This window comes from Nothobranchius furzeri, chromosome 3 (assembly GCF_043380555.1).
Source record: "Nothobranchius furzeri strain GRZ-AD chromosome 3, NfurGRZ-RIMD1, whole genome shotgun sequence".
NCBI lineage: Eukaryota > Metazoa > Chordata > Actinopteri > Cyprinodontiformes > Nothobranchiidae > Nothobranchius > Nothobranchius furzeri.
In genome coordinates, this window is record NC_091743.1 from 91,110,292 (window position 1) to 91,124,178 (window position 13,887).

At 39.7% G+C, this 13,887-nt stretch overlaps 19 non-coding genes across 19 annotated transcripts; 15 read left to right on the forward strand and 4 right to left on the reverse strand.

Annotated features, from left to right (window-relative positions):
- Nucleotides 1–401: 401 nt before the first annotated feature.
- Nucleotides 402–483, forward strand: trnas-gcu (transfer RNA serine (anticodon GCU)). The gene has a single exon. It is a non-coding gene; the product is annotated as a tRNA-Ser (tRNA).
- An 857-nt stretch (nucleotides 484–1,340) lies between these two features.
- Nucleotides 1,341–1,422, forward strand: trnas-gcu (transfer RNA serine (anticodon GCU)). The gene has a single exon. It is a non-coding gene; the product is annotated as a tRNA-Ser (tRNA).
- An 857-nt stretch (nucleotides 1,423–2,279) lies between these two features.
- Nucleotides 2,280–2,361, forward strand: trnas-gcu (transfer RNA serine (anticodon GCU)). The gene has a single exon. It is a non-coding gene; the product is annotated as a tRNA-Ser (tRNA).
- Nucleotides 2,362–3,016: 655 nt separating this feature from the next.
- On the reverse strand, nucleotides 3,017–3,089 carry trnaa-agc (transfer RNA alanine (anticodon AGC)). Its single transcript has one exon. It is a non-coding gene; the product is annotated as a tRNA-Ala (tRNA).
- Nucleotides 3,090–3,218: 129 nt separating this feature from the next.
- Nucleotides 3,219–3,300, forward strand: trnas-gcu (transfer RNA serine (anticodon GCU)). Its single transcript has one exon. It is a non-coding gene; the product is annotated as a tRNA-Ser (tRNA).
- Nucleotides 3,301–4,157: 857 nt separating this feature from the next.
- On the forward strand, nucleotides 4,158–4,239 carry trnas-gcu (transfer RNA serine (anticodon GCU)). The gene has a single exon. It is a non-coding gene; the product is annotated as a tRNA-Ser (tRNA).
- An 857-nt stretch (nucleotides 4,240–5,096) lies between these two features.
- On the forward strand, nucleotides 5,097–5,178 carry trnas-gcu (transfer RNA serine (anticodon GCU)). Its single transcript has one exon. It is a non-coding gene; the product is annotated as a tRNA-Ser (tRNA).
- An 858-nt stretch (nucleotides 5,179–6,036) lies between these two features.
- On the forward strand, nucleotides 6,037–6,118 carry trnas-gcu (transfer RNA serine (anticodon GCU)). Its single transcript has one exon. It is a non-coding gene; the product is annotated as a tRNA-Ser (tRNA).
- A 655-nt stretch (nucleotides 6,119–6,773) lies between these two features.
- On the reverse strand, nucleotides 6,774–6,846 carry trnaa-agc (transfer RNA alanine (anticodon AGC)). Its single transcript has one exon. It is a non-coding gene; the product is annotated as a tRNA-Ala (tRNA).
- Nucleotides 6,847–6,975: 129 nt separating this feature from the next.
- Nucleotides 6,976–7,057, forward strand: trnas-gcu (transfer RNA serine (anticodon GCU)). Its single transcript has one exon. It is a non-coding gene; the product is annotated as a tRNA-Ser (tRNA).
- An 857-nt stretch (nucleotides 7,058–7,914) lies between these two features.
- Nucleotides 7,915–7,996, forward strand: trnas-gcu (transfer RNA serine (anticodon GCU)). The gene has a single exon. It is a non-coding gene; the product is annotated as a tRNA-Ser (tRNA).
- An 857-nt stretch (nucleotides 7,997–8,853) lies between these two features.
- On the forward strand, nucleotides 8,854–8,935 carry trnas-gcu (transfer RNA serine (anticodon GCU)). The gene has a single exon. It is a non-coding gene; the product is annotated as a tRNA-Ser (tRNA).
- Nucleotides 8,936–9,793: 858 nt separating this feature from the next.
- Nucleotides 9,794–9,875, forward strand: trnas-gcu (transfer RNA serine (anticodon GCU)). Its single transcript has one exon. It is a non-coding gene; the product is annotated as a tRNA-Ser (tRNA).
- An 857-nt stretch (nucleotides 9,876–10,732) lies between these two features.
- trnas-gcu (transfer RNA serine (anticodon GCU)) lies at nucleotides 10,733–10,814 on the forward strand. Its single transcript has one exon. It is a non-coding gene; the product is annotated as a tRNA-Ser (tRNA).
- An 857-nt stretch (nucleotides 10,815–11,671) lies between these two features.
- On the forward strand, nucleotides 11,672–11,753 carry trnas-gcu (transfer RNA serine (anticodon GCU)). The gene has a single exon. It is a non-coding gene; the product is annotated as a tRNA-Ser (tRNA).
- Nucleotides 11,754–12,408: 655 nt separating this feature from the next.
- On the reverse strand, nucleotides 12,409–12,481 carry trnaa-agc (transfer RNA alanine (anticodon AGC)). The gene has a single exon. It is a non-coding gene; the product is annotated as a tRNA-Ala (tRNA).
- Nucleotides 12,482–12,610: 129 nt separating this feature from the next.
- Nucleotides 12,611–12,692, forward strand: trnas-gcu (transfer RNA serine (anticodon GCU)). Its single transcript has one exon. It is a non-coding gene; the product is annotated as a tRNA-Ser (tRNA).
- Nucleotides 12,693–13,347: 655 nt separating this feature from the next.
- trnaa-agc (transfer RNA alanine (anticodon AGC)) lies at nucleotides 13,348–13,420 on the reverse strand. The gene has a single exon. It is a non-coding gene; the product is annotated as a tRNA-Ala (tRNA).
- Nucleotides 13,421–13,549: 129 nt separating this feature from the next.
- Nucleotides 13,550–13,631, forward strand: trnas-gcu (transfer RNA serine (anticodon GCU)). Its single transcript has one exon. It is a non-coding gene; the product is annotated as a tRNA-Ser (tRNA).
- The last annotated feature ends 256 nt before the right edge of the window (nucleotides 13,632–13,887 follow it).

The window sequence follows — 13,887 nt, forward strand, 5'->3', positions numbered from 1 at the left end:
ATGATTAAAGCAAATGTCACACTGTATGTGGAAGGGTACTGATCAGATAAGTTAGATAATCATAAATTGGAGTCATGCAGTCTTTTTTTTATTACTTGCGAAAATGCTTCACGAATTCCGGTTCAATGTACTGTCCTCGTAGGTACAATGAAATTTCGAAAATGAACCTTCTGAGGAAATGAACAAGCTTGGATGACTTTGGAGAATGTGGGCATCGATCCCACTACCTCTCACATGCTAAGCGAGCGCTCTACCACTTGAGATAATTCCCCTTGTGTAATACTGTAACATTTAAAATTTGGACCACTCATCAGTGTTTAGTCAGGCTTGACAATGACGTTTGTACCCGTGCAATAGTAAATGTGCAAACATGGCTGTCGTCATCATCCATGGTACAAACAGACGAGGTGGCCGAGTGGTTAAGGCGATGGATTGCTAATCCATTGTGCTATGCACGCATGGGTTCGAATCCCATCTTCGTCGAGTAGGTCCTTTATGACAACTGTTCAAAAGTCCTTTCAAAGATTATGCACTTACAACTAACACAGGGAAGAAATTCTGCTCAATTTCACTAATTATTTCTCACATGATAAGAGTTGTAAGACTTCAATCTCAAGAGTACCTTTCTCAGTTGAGCTTGTCAGGAACTCTACCCACAGGTTGGCATAAGGCTAACCAAATGAATTGCCGAAAAAGGTGGGAATATCTCATGAGTCCCATCTTAGATTGAGTTTGTTCAGGGAACCTACCTACACAATTAGTACTAAGCCTAAAACACGCAATGCGCATTTCCATTCCAAAGTGACTTCCTTTCTTTTAAAGGGACTTCTCTTTAAAATATTGTTTTTCCCAGTGTCAATTGCATACATTTTCAAGGAAGGTTTGATGTCATATTACGGAAATTATTTGTAAGCTTTTACAAACTGAAGCCACTTCTGAATGATTAAAGCAAATGTCACACTGTATGTGGAAGGGTACTGATCAGATAAGTTAGATCATCATAAATTGGAGTCATGCAGTCTTTTTTTTATTACTTGCGAAAATGCTTCACGAATTCCGGTTCAATGTACTGTCCTCGTAGGTACAATGAAATTTCGAAAATGAACCTTCTGAGGAAATGAACAAGCTTGGATGACTTTGGAGAATGTGGGCATCGATCCCACTTCCTCTCACATGCTAAGCGAGCACTCTACCACTTGAGCTAATTCCCCTTGTATTTTACTGTAACATTTAAAATTTGGACCACTCATCAGTGTTTAGACAGGCTTGACAATGACGTTTGAACCCGTGCAATAGTAAATGTGCAAACATGGCTGTCGTCATCATCCATGGTACAAACAGACGAGGTGGCCGAGTGGTTAAGGCGATGGATTGCTAATCCATTGTTCTATGCACGCATGGGTTCGAATCCCATCTTCGTCGAGTAACTCCTTTATGACAACTGTTCAAAAGTCCTTTCAAAGATTATGCACTTACAACTAACACAGGGAAGAAATTCTGCTCAATTTCACTAATTATTTCTCACATGATAAGAGTTGTAAGACTTCAATCTCAAGAGTACCTTTCTCAGTTGAGCTTGTCAGGAACTCTACCCACAGGTCGGCATAAGGCTAACCAAATGAATTGCCGAAAAAGGTGGGAATATCTCATGAGTCCCATCTTAGATTGAGTTTGTTCAGGGAACCTACCTACACAATTAGTACTAAGCCTAAAACACGCAATGCGCATTTCCATTCCAAAGTGACTTCCTTGCTTTTAAAGGGACTTCTCTTTAAAATATTGTTTTTCCCAGTGTCAATTGCATACATTTTCAAGGAAGGTTTGATGTCATATTACGGAAATTATTTGTAAGCTTTTACAAACTGAAGCCACTTCTGAATGATTAAAGCAAATGTCACACTGTATGTGGAAGGGTACTGATCAGATAAGTTAGATCATCATAAATTGGAGTCATGCAGTCTTTTTTTTATTACTTGTGAAAATGCTTCACGAATTCCGGTTCAATGTACTGTCCTCGTAGGTACAATGAAATTTCGAAAATGAACCTTCTGAGGAAATGAACAAGCTTGGATGACTTTGGAGAATGTGGGCATCGATTCCACTACCTCTCACATGCTAAGCGAGCGCTCTACCACTTGAGCTAATTCCCCTTGTGTAATACTGTAACATTTAAAATTTGGACCACTCATCAGTGTTTAGTCAGGCTTGACAATGACGTTTGTACCCGTGCAATAGTAAATGTGCAAACATGGCTGTCGTCATCATCCATGGTACAAACAGACGAGGTGGCCGAGTGGTTAAGGCGATGGATTGCTAATCCATTGTGCTATGCACGCATGGGTTCAAATCCCATCTTCGTCGAGTAGGTCCTTTATGACAACTGTTCAAAAGTCCTTTCAAAGATTATGCACTTACAACTAACACAGGGAAGAAATTCTGCTCAATTTCACTAATTATTTCTCACATGATAAGAGTTGTAAGACTTCAATCACAAGAGTACCTTTCTCAGTTGAGCTTGTCAGGAACTCTACCCACAGGTCGGCATAAGGCTAACCAAATGAATTCCCGAAAAAGGTGGGAATATCTCATGAGTCCCATCTTAGATTGAGTTTGTTCAGGGAACCTACCTACACAATTAGTACTAAGCCTAAAACACGCAATGCGCATTTCCATTCCAAAGTGACTTCCTTGCTTTTAAAGGGACTTCTCTTTAAAATATTGTTTTTCCCAGTGTCAATTGCATACATTTTCAAGGAAGGTTTGATGTCATATTACGGAAATTATTTGTAAGCTTTTACAAACTGAAGCCACTTCTGAATGATTAAAGCAAATGTCACACTGTATGTGGAAGGGTACTGATCAGATAAGTTAGATCATCATAAATTGGAGTCATGCAGTCTTTTTTTTATTACTTGCGAAAATGCTTCACGAATTCCGGTTCAATGTACTGTCCTCGTAGGTACAATGAAATTTCGAAAATGAACCTTCTGAGGAAATGAACAAGCTTGGATGACTTTGGAGAATGTGGGCATCGATCCCACTACCTCTCACATGCTAAGCGAGCGCTCTACCACTTGAGCTAATTCCCCTTGCGTAATACTGTAACATTTAAAATTTGGACCACTCATCAGTGTTTAGTCAGGCTTGACAATGACGTTTGTACCCGTGCAATAGTAAATGTGCAAACATGGCTGTCGTCATCATCCATGGTACAAACAGACGAGGTGGCCGAGTGGTTAAGGCGATGGATTGCTAATCCATTGTGCTATGCACGCATGGGTTCGAATCCCATCTTCGTCGAGTAGGTCCTTTATGACAACTGTTCAAAAGTCCTTTCAAAGATTATGCACTTACAACTAACACAGGGAAGAAATTCTGCTCAATTTCACTAATTATTTCTCACATGATAAGAGTTGTAAGACTTCAATCTCAAGAGTACCTTTCTCAGTTGAGCTTGTCAGGAACTCTACCCACAGGTCGGCATAAGGCTAACCAAATGAATTGCCGAAAAAGGTGGGAATATCTCATGAGTCCCATCTTAGATTGAGTTTGTTCAGGGAACCTACCTACACAATTAGTACTAAGCCTAAAACACGCAATGCGCATTTCCATTCCAAAGTGACTTCCTTGCTTTTAAAGGGAATTCTCTTTAAAATATTGTTTTCCCCAGTGTCAATTGCATACATTTTCAAGGAAGGTTTGATGTCATATTACGGAAATTATTTGTAAGCTTTTACAATCTGAAGCCACTTCTGAATGATTAAAGCAAATGTCACACTGTATGTGGAAGGGTACTGATCAGATAAGTTAGATAATCATAAATTGGAGTCATGCAGTCTTTTTTTTATTACTTGCGAAAATGCTTCACGAATTCCGGTTCAATGTACTGTCCTCGTAGGTACAATGAAATTTCGAAAATGAACCTTCTGAGGAAATGAACAAGCTTGGATGACTTTGGAGAATGTGGGCATCGATCCCACTACCTCTCACATGCTAAGCGAGCGCTCTACCACTTGAGATAATTCCCCTTGTGTAATACTGTAACATTTAAAATTTGGACCACTCATCAGTGTTTAGTCAGGCTTGACAATGACGTTTGTACCCGTGCAATAGTAAATGTGCAAACATGGCTGTCGTCATCATCCATGGTACAAACAGACGAGGTGGCCGAGTGGTTAAGGCGATGGATTGCTAATCCATTGTGCTATGCACGCATGGGTTCGAATCCCATCTTCGTCGAGTAGGTCCTTTATGACAACTGTTCAAAAGTCCTTTCAAAGATTATGCACTTACAACTAACACAGGGAAGAAATTCTGCTCAATTTCACTAATTATTTCTCACATGATAAGAGTTGTAAGACTTCAATCTCAAGAGTACCTTTCTCAGTTGAGCTTGTCAGGAACTCTACCCACAGGTTGGCATAAGGCTAACCAAATGAATTGCCGAAAAAGGTGGGAATATCTCATGAGTCCCATCTTAGATTGAGTTTGTTCAGGGAACCTACCTACACAATTAGTACTAAGCCTAAAACACGCAATGCGCATTTCCATTCCAAAGTGACTTCCTTTCTTTTAAAGGGACTTCTCTTTAAAATATTGTTTTTCCCAGTGTCAATTGCATACATTTTCAAGGAAGGTTTGATGTCATATTACGGAAATTATTTGTAAGCTTTTACAAACTGAAGCCACTTCTGAATGATTAAAGCAAATGTCACACTGTATGTGGAAGGGTACTGATCAGATAAGTTAGATCATCATAAATTGGAGTCATGCAGTCTTTTTTTTATTACTTGCGAAAATGCTTCACGAATTCCGGTTCAATGTACTGTCCTCGTAGGTACAATGAAATTTCGAAAATGAACCTTCTGAGGAAATGAACAAGCTTGGATGACTTTGGAGAATGTGGGCATCGATCCCACTTCCTCTCACATGCTAAGCGAGCACTCTACCACTTGAGCTAATTCCCCTTGTATTTTACTGTAACATTTAAAATTTGGACCACTCATCAGTGTTTAGACAGGCTTGACAATGACGTTTGAACCCGTGCAATAGTAAATGTGCAAACATGGCTGTCGTCATCATCCATGGTACAAACAGACGAGGTGGCCGAGTGGTTAAGGCGATGGATTGCTAATCCATTGTTCTATGCACGCATGGGTTCGAATCCCATCTTCGTCGAGTAACTCCTTTATGACAACTGTTCAAAAGTCCTTTCAAAGATTATGCACTTACAACTAACACAGGGAAGAAATTCTGCTCAATTTCACTAATTATTTCTCACATGATAAGAGTTGTAAGACTTCAATCTCAAGAGTACCTTTCTCAGTTGAGCTTGTCAGGAACTCTACCCACAGGTCGGCATAAGGCTAACCAAATGAATTGCCGAAAAAGGTGGGAATATCTCATGAGTCCCATCTTAGATTGAGTTTGTTCAGGGAACCTACCTACACAATTAGTACTAAGCCTAAAACACGCAATGCGCATTTCCATTCCAAAGTGACTTCCTTGCTTTTAAAGGGAATTCTCTTTAAAATATTGTTTTTCCCAGTGTCAATTGCATACATTTTCAAGGAAGGTTTGATGTCATATTACGGAAATTATTTGTAAGCTTTTACAATCTGAAGCCACTTCTGAATGATTAAAGCAAATGTCACACTGTATGTGGAAGGGTACTGATCAGATAAGTTAGATCATCATAAATTGGAGTCATGCAGTCTTTTTTTTAATTACTTGCGAAAATGCTTCACGAATTCCGGTTCAATGTACTGTCCTCGTAGGTACAATGAAATTTCGAAAATGAACCTTCTGAGGAAATGAACAAGCTTGGATGACTTTGGAGAATGGGGGCATCGATCCCACTACCTCTCACATGCTAAGCGAGTGCTCTACCACTTGAGCTAATTCCCCTTGTGTAATACTGTAACATTTAAAATTTGGACCACTCATCAGTGTTTAGTCAGGCTTGACAATGACGTTTGTACCCGTGCAATAGTAAATGTGCAAACATGGCTGTCGTCATCATCCATGGTACAAACAGACGAGGTGGCCGAGTGGTTAAGGCGATGGATTGCTAATCCATTGTGCTATGCACGCATGGGTTCGAATCCCATCTTCGTCGAGTAGGTCCTTTATGACAACTGTTCAAAAGTCCTTTCAAAGATTATGCACTTACAACTAACACAGGGAAGAAATTCTGCTCAATTTCACTAATTATTTCTCACATGATAAGAGTTGTAAGACTTCAATCTCAAGAGTACCTTTCTCAGTTGAGCTTGTCAGGAACTCTACCCACAGGTCGGCATAAGGCTAACCAAATGAATTGCCGAAAAAGGTGGGAATATCTCATGAGTCCCATCTTAGATTGAGTTTGTTCAGGGAACCTACCTACACAATTAGTACTAAGCCTAAAACACGCAATGCGCATTTCCATTCCAAAGTGACTTCCTTGCTTTTAAAGGGACTTCTCTTTAAAATATTGTTTTTCCCAGTGTCAATTGCATACATTTTCAAGGAAGGTTTGATGTCATATTACGGAAATTATTTGTAAGCTTTTACAAACTGAAGCCACTTCTGAATGATTAAAGCAAATGTCACACTGTATGTGGAAGGGTACTGATCAGATAAGTTAGATCATCATAAATTGGAGTCATGCAGTCTTTTTTTTATTACTTGCGAAAATGCTTCACGAATTCCGGTTCAATGTACTGTCCTCGTAGGTACAATGAAATTTCGAAAATGAACCTTCTGAGGAAATGAACAAGCTTGGATGACTTTGGAGAATGTGGGCATCGATCCCACTACCTCTCACATGCTAAGCGAGCGCTCTACCACTTGAGCTAATTCCCCTTGCGTAATACTGTAACATTTAAAATTTGGACCACTCATCAGTGTTTAGTCAGGCTTGACAATGACGTTTGTACCCGTGCAATAGTAAATGTGCAAACATGGCTGTCGTCATCTTCCATGGTACAAACAGACGAGGTGGCCGAGTGGTTAAGGCGATGGATTGCTAATCCATTGTGCTATGCACGCATGGGTTCGAATCCCATCTTCGTCGAGTAGGTCCTTTATGACAACTGTTCAAAAGTCCTTTCAAAGATTATGCACTTACAACTAACACAGGGAAGAAATTCTGCTCAATTTCACTAATTATTTCTCACATGATAAGAGTTGTAAGACTTCAATCTCAAGAGTACCTTTCTCAGTTGAGCTTGTCAGGAACTCTACCCACAGGTCGGCATAAGGCTAACCAAATGAATTGCCGAAAAAGGTGGGAATATCTCATGAGTCCCATCTTAGATTGAGTTTGTTCAGGGAACCTACCTACACAATTAGTACTAAGCCTAAAACACGCAATGCGCATTTCCATTCCAAAGTGACTTCCTTGCTTTTAAAGGGAATTCTCTTTAAAATATTGTTTTCCCCAGTGTCAATTGCATACATTTTCAAGGAAGGTTTGATGTCATATTACGGAAATTATTTGTAAGCTTTTACAATCTGAAGCCACTTCTGAATGATTAAAGCAAATGTCACACTGTATGTGGAAGGGTACTGATCAGATAAGTTAGATAATCATAAATTGGAGTCATGCAGTCTTTTTTTTATTACTTGCGAAAATGCTTCACGAATTCCGGTTCAATGTACTGTCCTCGTAGGTACAATGAAATTTCGAAAATGAACCTTCTGAGGAAATGAACAAGCTTGGATGACTTTGGAGAATGTGGGCATCGATCCCACTACCTCTCACATGCTAAGCGAGCGCTCTACCACTTGAGATAATTCCCCTTGTGTAATACTGTAACATTTAAAATTTGGACCACTCATCAGTGTTTAGTCAGGCTTGACAATGACGTTTGTACCCGTGCAATAGTAAATGTGCAAACATGGCTGTCGTCATCATCCATGGTACAAACAGACGAGGTGGCCGAGTGGTTAAGGCGATGGATTGCTAATCCATTGTGCTATGCACGCATGGGTTCGAATCCCATCTTCGTCGAGTAGGTCCTTTATGACAACTGTTCAAAAGTCCTTTCAAAGATTATGCACTTACAACTAACACAGGGAAGAAATTCTGCTCAATTTCACTAATTATTTCTCACATGATAAGAGTTGTAAGACTTCAATCTCAAGAGTACCTTTCTCAGTTGAGCTTGTCAGGAACTCTACCCACAGGTTGGCATAAGGCTAACCAAATGAATTGCCGAAAAAGGTGGGAATATCTCATGAGTCCCATCTTAGATTGAGTTTGTTCAGGGAACCTACCTACACAATTAGTACTAAGCCTAAAACACGCAATGCGCATTTCCATTCCAAAGTGACTTCCTTTCTTTTAAAGGGACTTCTCTTTAAAATATTGTTTTTCCCAGTGTCAATTGCATACATTTTCAAGGAAGGTTTGATGTCATATTACGGAAATTATTTGTAAGCTTTTACAAACTGAAGCCACTTCTGAATGATTAAAGCAAATGTCACACTGTATGTGGAAGGGTACTGATCAGATAAGTTAGATCATCATAAATTGGAGTCATGCAGTCTTTTTTTTATTACTTGCGAAAATGCTTCACGAATTCCGGTTCAATGTACTGTCCTCGTAGGTACAATGAAATTTCGAAAATGAACCTTCTGAGGAAATGAACAAGCTTGGATGACTTTGGAGAATGTGGGCATCGATCCCACTTCCTCTCACATGCTAAGCGAGCACTCTACCACTTGAGCTAATTCCCCTTGTATTTTACTGTAACATTTAAAATTTGGACCACTCATCAGTGTTTAGACAGGCTTGACAATGACGTTTGAACCCGTGCAATAGTAAATGTGCAAACATGGCTGTCGTCATCATCCATGGTACAAACAGACGAGGTGGCCGAGTGGTTAAGGCGATGGATTGCTAATCCATTGTTCTATGCACGCATGGGTTCGAATCCCATCTTCGTCGAGTAACTCCTTTATGACAACTGTTCAAAAGTCCTTTCAAAGATTATGCACTTACAACTAACACAGGGAAGAAATTCTGCTCAATTTCACTAATTATTTCTCACATGATAAGAGTTGTAAGACTTCAATCTCAAGAGTACCTTTCTCAGTTGAGCTTGTCAGGAACTCTACCCACAGGTCGGCATAAGGCTAACCAAATGAATTGCCGAAAAAGGTGGGAATATCTCATGAGTCCCATCTTAGATTGAGTTTGTTCAGGGAACCTACCTACACAATTAGTACTAAGCCTAAAACACGCAATGCGCATTTCCATTCCAAAGTGACTTCCTTGCTTTTAAAGGGAATTCTCTTTAAAATATTGTTTTTCCCAGTGTCAATTGCATACATTTTCAAGGAAGGTTTGATGTCATATTACGGAAATTATTTGTAAGCTTTTACAATCTGAAGCCACTTCTGAATGATTAAAGCAAATGTCACACTGTATGTGGAAGGGTACTGATCAGATAAGTTAGATCATCATAAATTGGAGTCATGCAGTCTTTTTTTTAATTACTTGCGAAAATGCTTCACGAATTCCGGTTCAATGTACTGTCCTCGTAGGTACAATGAAATTTCGAAAATGAACCTTCTGAGGAAATGAACAAGCTTGGATGACTTTGGAGAATGGGGGCATCGATCCCACTACCTCTCACATGCTAAGCGAGCGCTCTACCACTTGAGCTAATTCCCCTTGTGTAATACTGTAACATTTAAAATTTGGACCACTCATCAGTGTTTAGTCAGGCTTGACAATGACGTTTGTACCCGTGCAATAGTAAATGTGCAAACATGGCTGTCGTCATCATCCATGGTACAAACAGACGAGGTGGCCGAGTGGTTAAGGCGATGGATTGCTAATCCATTGTGCTATGCACGCATGGGTTCGAATCCCATCTTCGTCGATTAGGTCCTTTATGACAACTGTTCAAAAGTCCTTTCAAAGATTATGCACTTACAACTAACACAGGGAAGAAATTCTGCTCAATTTCACTAATTATTTCTCACATGATAAGAGTTGTAAGACTTCAATCTCAAGAGTACCTTTCTCAGTTGAGCTTGTCAGGAACTCTACCCACAGGTCGGCATAAGGCTAACCAAATGAATTGCCGAAAAAGGTGGGAATATCTCATGAGTCCCATCTTAGATTGAGTTTGTTCAGGGAACCTACCTACACAATTAGTACTAAGCCTAAAACATGCAATGCGCATTTCCATTCCAAAGTGACTTCCTTTCTTTTAAAGGGACTTCTCTTTAAAATATTGTTTTTCCCAGTGTCAATTGCATACATTTTCAAGGAAGGTTTGATGTCATATTACGGAAATTATTTGTAAGCTTTTACAAACTGAAGCCACTTCTGAATGATTAAAGCAAATGTCACACTGTATGTGGAAGGGTACTGATCAGATAAGTTAGATCATCATAAATTGGAGTCATGCAGTCTTTTTTTTATTACTTGCGAAAATGCTTCACGAATTCCGGTTCAATGTACTGTCCTCGTAGGTACAATGAAATTTCGAAAATGAACCTTCTGAGGAAATGAACAAGCTTGGATGACTTTGGAGAATGTAGCCATCGATCCCACTTCCTCTCACATGCTAAGCGAGCACTCTACCACTTGAGCTAATTCCCCTTGTATTTTACTGTAACATTTAAAATTTGGACCACTCATCAGTGTTTAGACAGGCTTGACAATGACGTTTGAACCCGTGCAATAGTAAATGTGCAAACATGGCTGTCGTCATCATCCATGGTACAAACAGACGAGGTGGCCGAGTGGTTAAGGCGATGGATTGCTAATCCATTGTTCTATGCACGCATGGGTTCGAATCCCATCTTCGTCGAGTAACTCCTTTATGACAACTGTTCAAAAGTCCTTTCAAAGATTATGCACTTACAACTAACACAGGGAAGAAATTCTGCTCAATTTCACTAATTATTTCTCACATGATAAGAGTTGTAAGACTTCAATCTCAAGAGTACCTTTCTCAGTTGAGCTTGTCAGGAACTCTACCCACAGGTCGGCATAAGGCTAACCAAATGAATTGCCGAAAAAGGTGGGAATATCTCATGAGTCCCATCTTAGATTGAGTTTGTTCAGGGAACCTACCTACACAATTAGTACTAAGCCTAAAACACGCAATGCGCATTTCCATTCCAAAGTGACTTCCTTGCTTTTAAAGGGAATTCTCTTTAAAATATTGTTTTTCCCAGTGTCAATTGCATACATTTTCAAGGAAGGTTTGATGTCATATTACGGAAATTATTTGTAAGCTTTTACAATCTGAAGCCACTTCTGAATGATTAAAGCAAATGTCACACTGTATGTGGAAGGGTACTGATCAGATAAGTTAGATCATCATAAATTGGAGTCATGCAGTCTTTTTTTTATTACTTGCGAAAATGCTTCACGAATTCCGGTTAAATGTACTGTCCTCGTAGGTACAATGAAATTTCGAAAATGAACCTTCTGAGGAAATGAACAAGCTTGGATGACTTTGGAGAATGGGGGCATCGATCCCACTACCTCTCACATGCTAAGCGAGCGCTCTACCACTTGAGCTAATTCCCCTTGTGTAATACTGTAACATTTAAAATTTGGACCACTCATCAGTGTTTAGTCAGGCTTGACAATGACGTTTGTACCCGTGCAATAGTAAATGTGCAAACATGGCTGTCGTCATCATCCATGGTACAAACAGACGAGGTGGCCGAGTGGTTAAGGCGATGGATTGCTAATCCATTGTGCTATGCACGCATGGGTTCGAATCCCATCTTCGTCGAGTAGGTCCTTTATGACAACTGTTCAAAAGTCCTTTCAAAGATTATGCACTTACAACTAACACAGGGAAGAAATTCTGCTCAATTTCACTAATTATTTCTCACATGATAAGAGTTGTAAGACTTCAATCTCAAGAGTACCTTTCTCAGTTGAGCTTGTCAGGAACTCTACCCACAGGTCGGCATAAGGCTAACCAAATGAATTGCCGAAAAAGGTGGGAATATCTCATGAGTCCCATCTTAGATTGAGTTTGTTCAGGGAACCTACCTACACAATTAGTACTAAGCCTAAAACACGCAATGTGCATTTCCATTCCAAAGTGACTTCCTTGCTTTTAAAGGGACTTCTCTTTAAAATATTGTTTTTCCCAGTGTCAATTGCATACATTTTCAAGGAAGGTTTGATGTCATATTACGGAAATTATTTGTAAGCTTTTACAAACTGAAGCCACTTCTGAATGATTAAAGCAAATGTCACACTGTATGTGGAAGGGTACTGATCAGATAAGTTAGATCATCATAAATTGGAGTCATGCAGTCTTTTTTTTATTACTTGCGAAAATGCTTCACGAATTCCGGTTCAATGTACTGTCCTCGTAGGTACAATGAAATTTCGAAAATGAACCTTCTGAGGAAATGAACAAGCTTGGATGACTTTGGAGAATGTGGGCATCGATCCCACTACCTCTCACATGCTAAGCGAGCGCTCTACCACTTGAGCTAATTCCCCTTGTGTAATACTGTAACATTTAAAATTTGGACCACTCATCAGTGTTTAGTCAGGCTTGACAATGACGTTTGTACCCGTGCAATAGTAAATGTGCAAACATGGCTGTCGTCATCATCCATGGTACAAACAGACGAGGTGGCCGAGTGGTTAAGGCGATGGATTGCTAATCCATTGTGCTATGCATGCATGGGTTCGAATCCCATCTTCGTCGAGTAGGTCCTTTATGACAACTGTTCAAAAGTCCTTTCAAAGATTATGCACTTACAACTAACACAGGGAAGAAATTCTGCTCAATTTCACTAATTATTTCTCACATGATAAGAGTTGTAAGACTTCAATCTCAAGAGTACCTTTCTCAGTTGAGCTTGTCAGGAACTCTACCCACAGGTCGGCATAAGGCTAACCAAATGAATTGCCGAAAAAGGTGGGAATATCTCATGAGTCCCATCTTAGATTGAGTTTGTTCAGGGAACCTACCTACACAATTAGTACTAAGCCTAAAACACGCAATGCGCATTTCCATTCCAAAGTGACTTCCTTGCTTTTAAAGGGACTTCTCTTTAAAATATTGTTTTTCCCAGTGTCAATTGCATACATTTTCAAGGAAGGTTTGATGTCATATTACGGAAATTATTTGTAAGCTTTTACAAACTGAAGCCACTTCTGAATGATTAAAGCAAATGTCACACTGTATGTGGAAGGGTACTGATCAGATAAGTTAGATCATCATAAATTGGAGTCATGCAGTCTTTTTTTTATTACTTGTGAAAATGCTTCACGAATTCCGGTTCAATGTACTGTCCTCGTAGGTACAATGAAATTTCGAAAATGAACCTTCTGAGGAAATGAACAAGCTTGGATGACTTTGGAGAATGTGGGCATCGATCCCACTACCTCTCACATGCTAAGCGAGCGCTCTACCACTTGAGCTAATTCCCCTTGTGTAATACTGTAACATTTAAAATTTGGACCACTCATCAGTGTTTAGTCAGGCTTGACAATGACGTTTGTACCCGTGCAATAGTAAATGTGCAAACATGGCTGTCGTCATCATCCATGGTACAAACAGACGAGGTGGCCGAGTGGTTAAGGCGATGGATTGCTAATCCATTGTGCTATGCACGCATGGGTTCGAATCCCATCTTTGTCGAGTAGGTCCTTTATGACAACTGTTCAAAAGTCCTTTCAAAGATTATGCACTTACAACTAACACAGGGAAGAAATTCTGCTCAATTTCACTAATTATTTCTCACATGATAAGAGTTGTAAGACTTCAATCACAAGAGTACCTTTCTCAGTTGAGCTTGTCAGGAACTCTACCCACAGGTCGGCATAAGGCTAACCAAATGAATTCCCGAAAAAGGTGGGAATATCTCATGAGTCCCATCTTAGATTGAGTTTGTTCA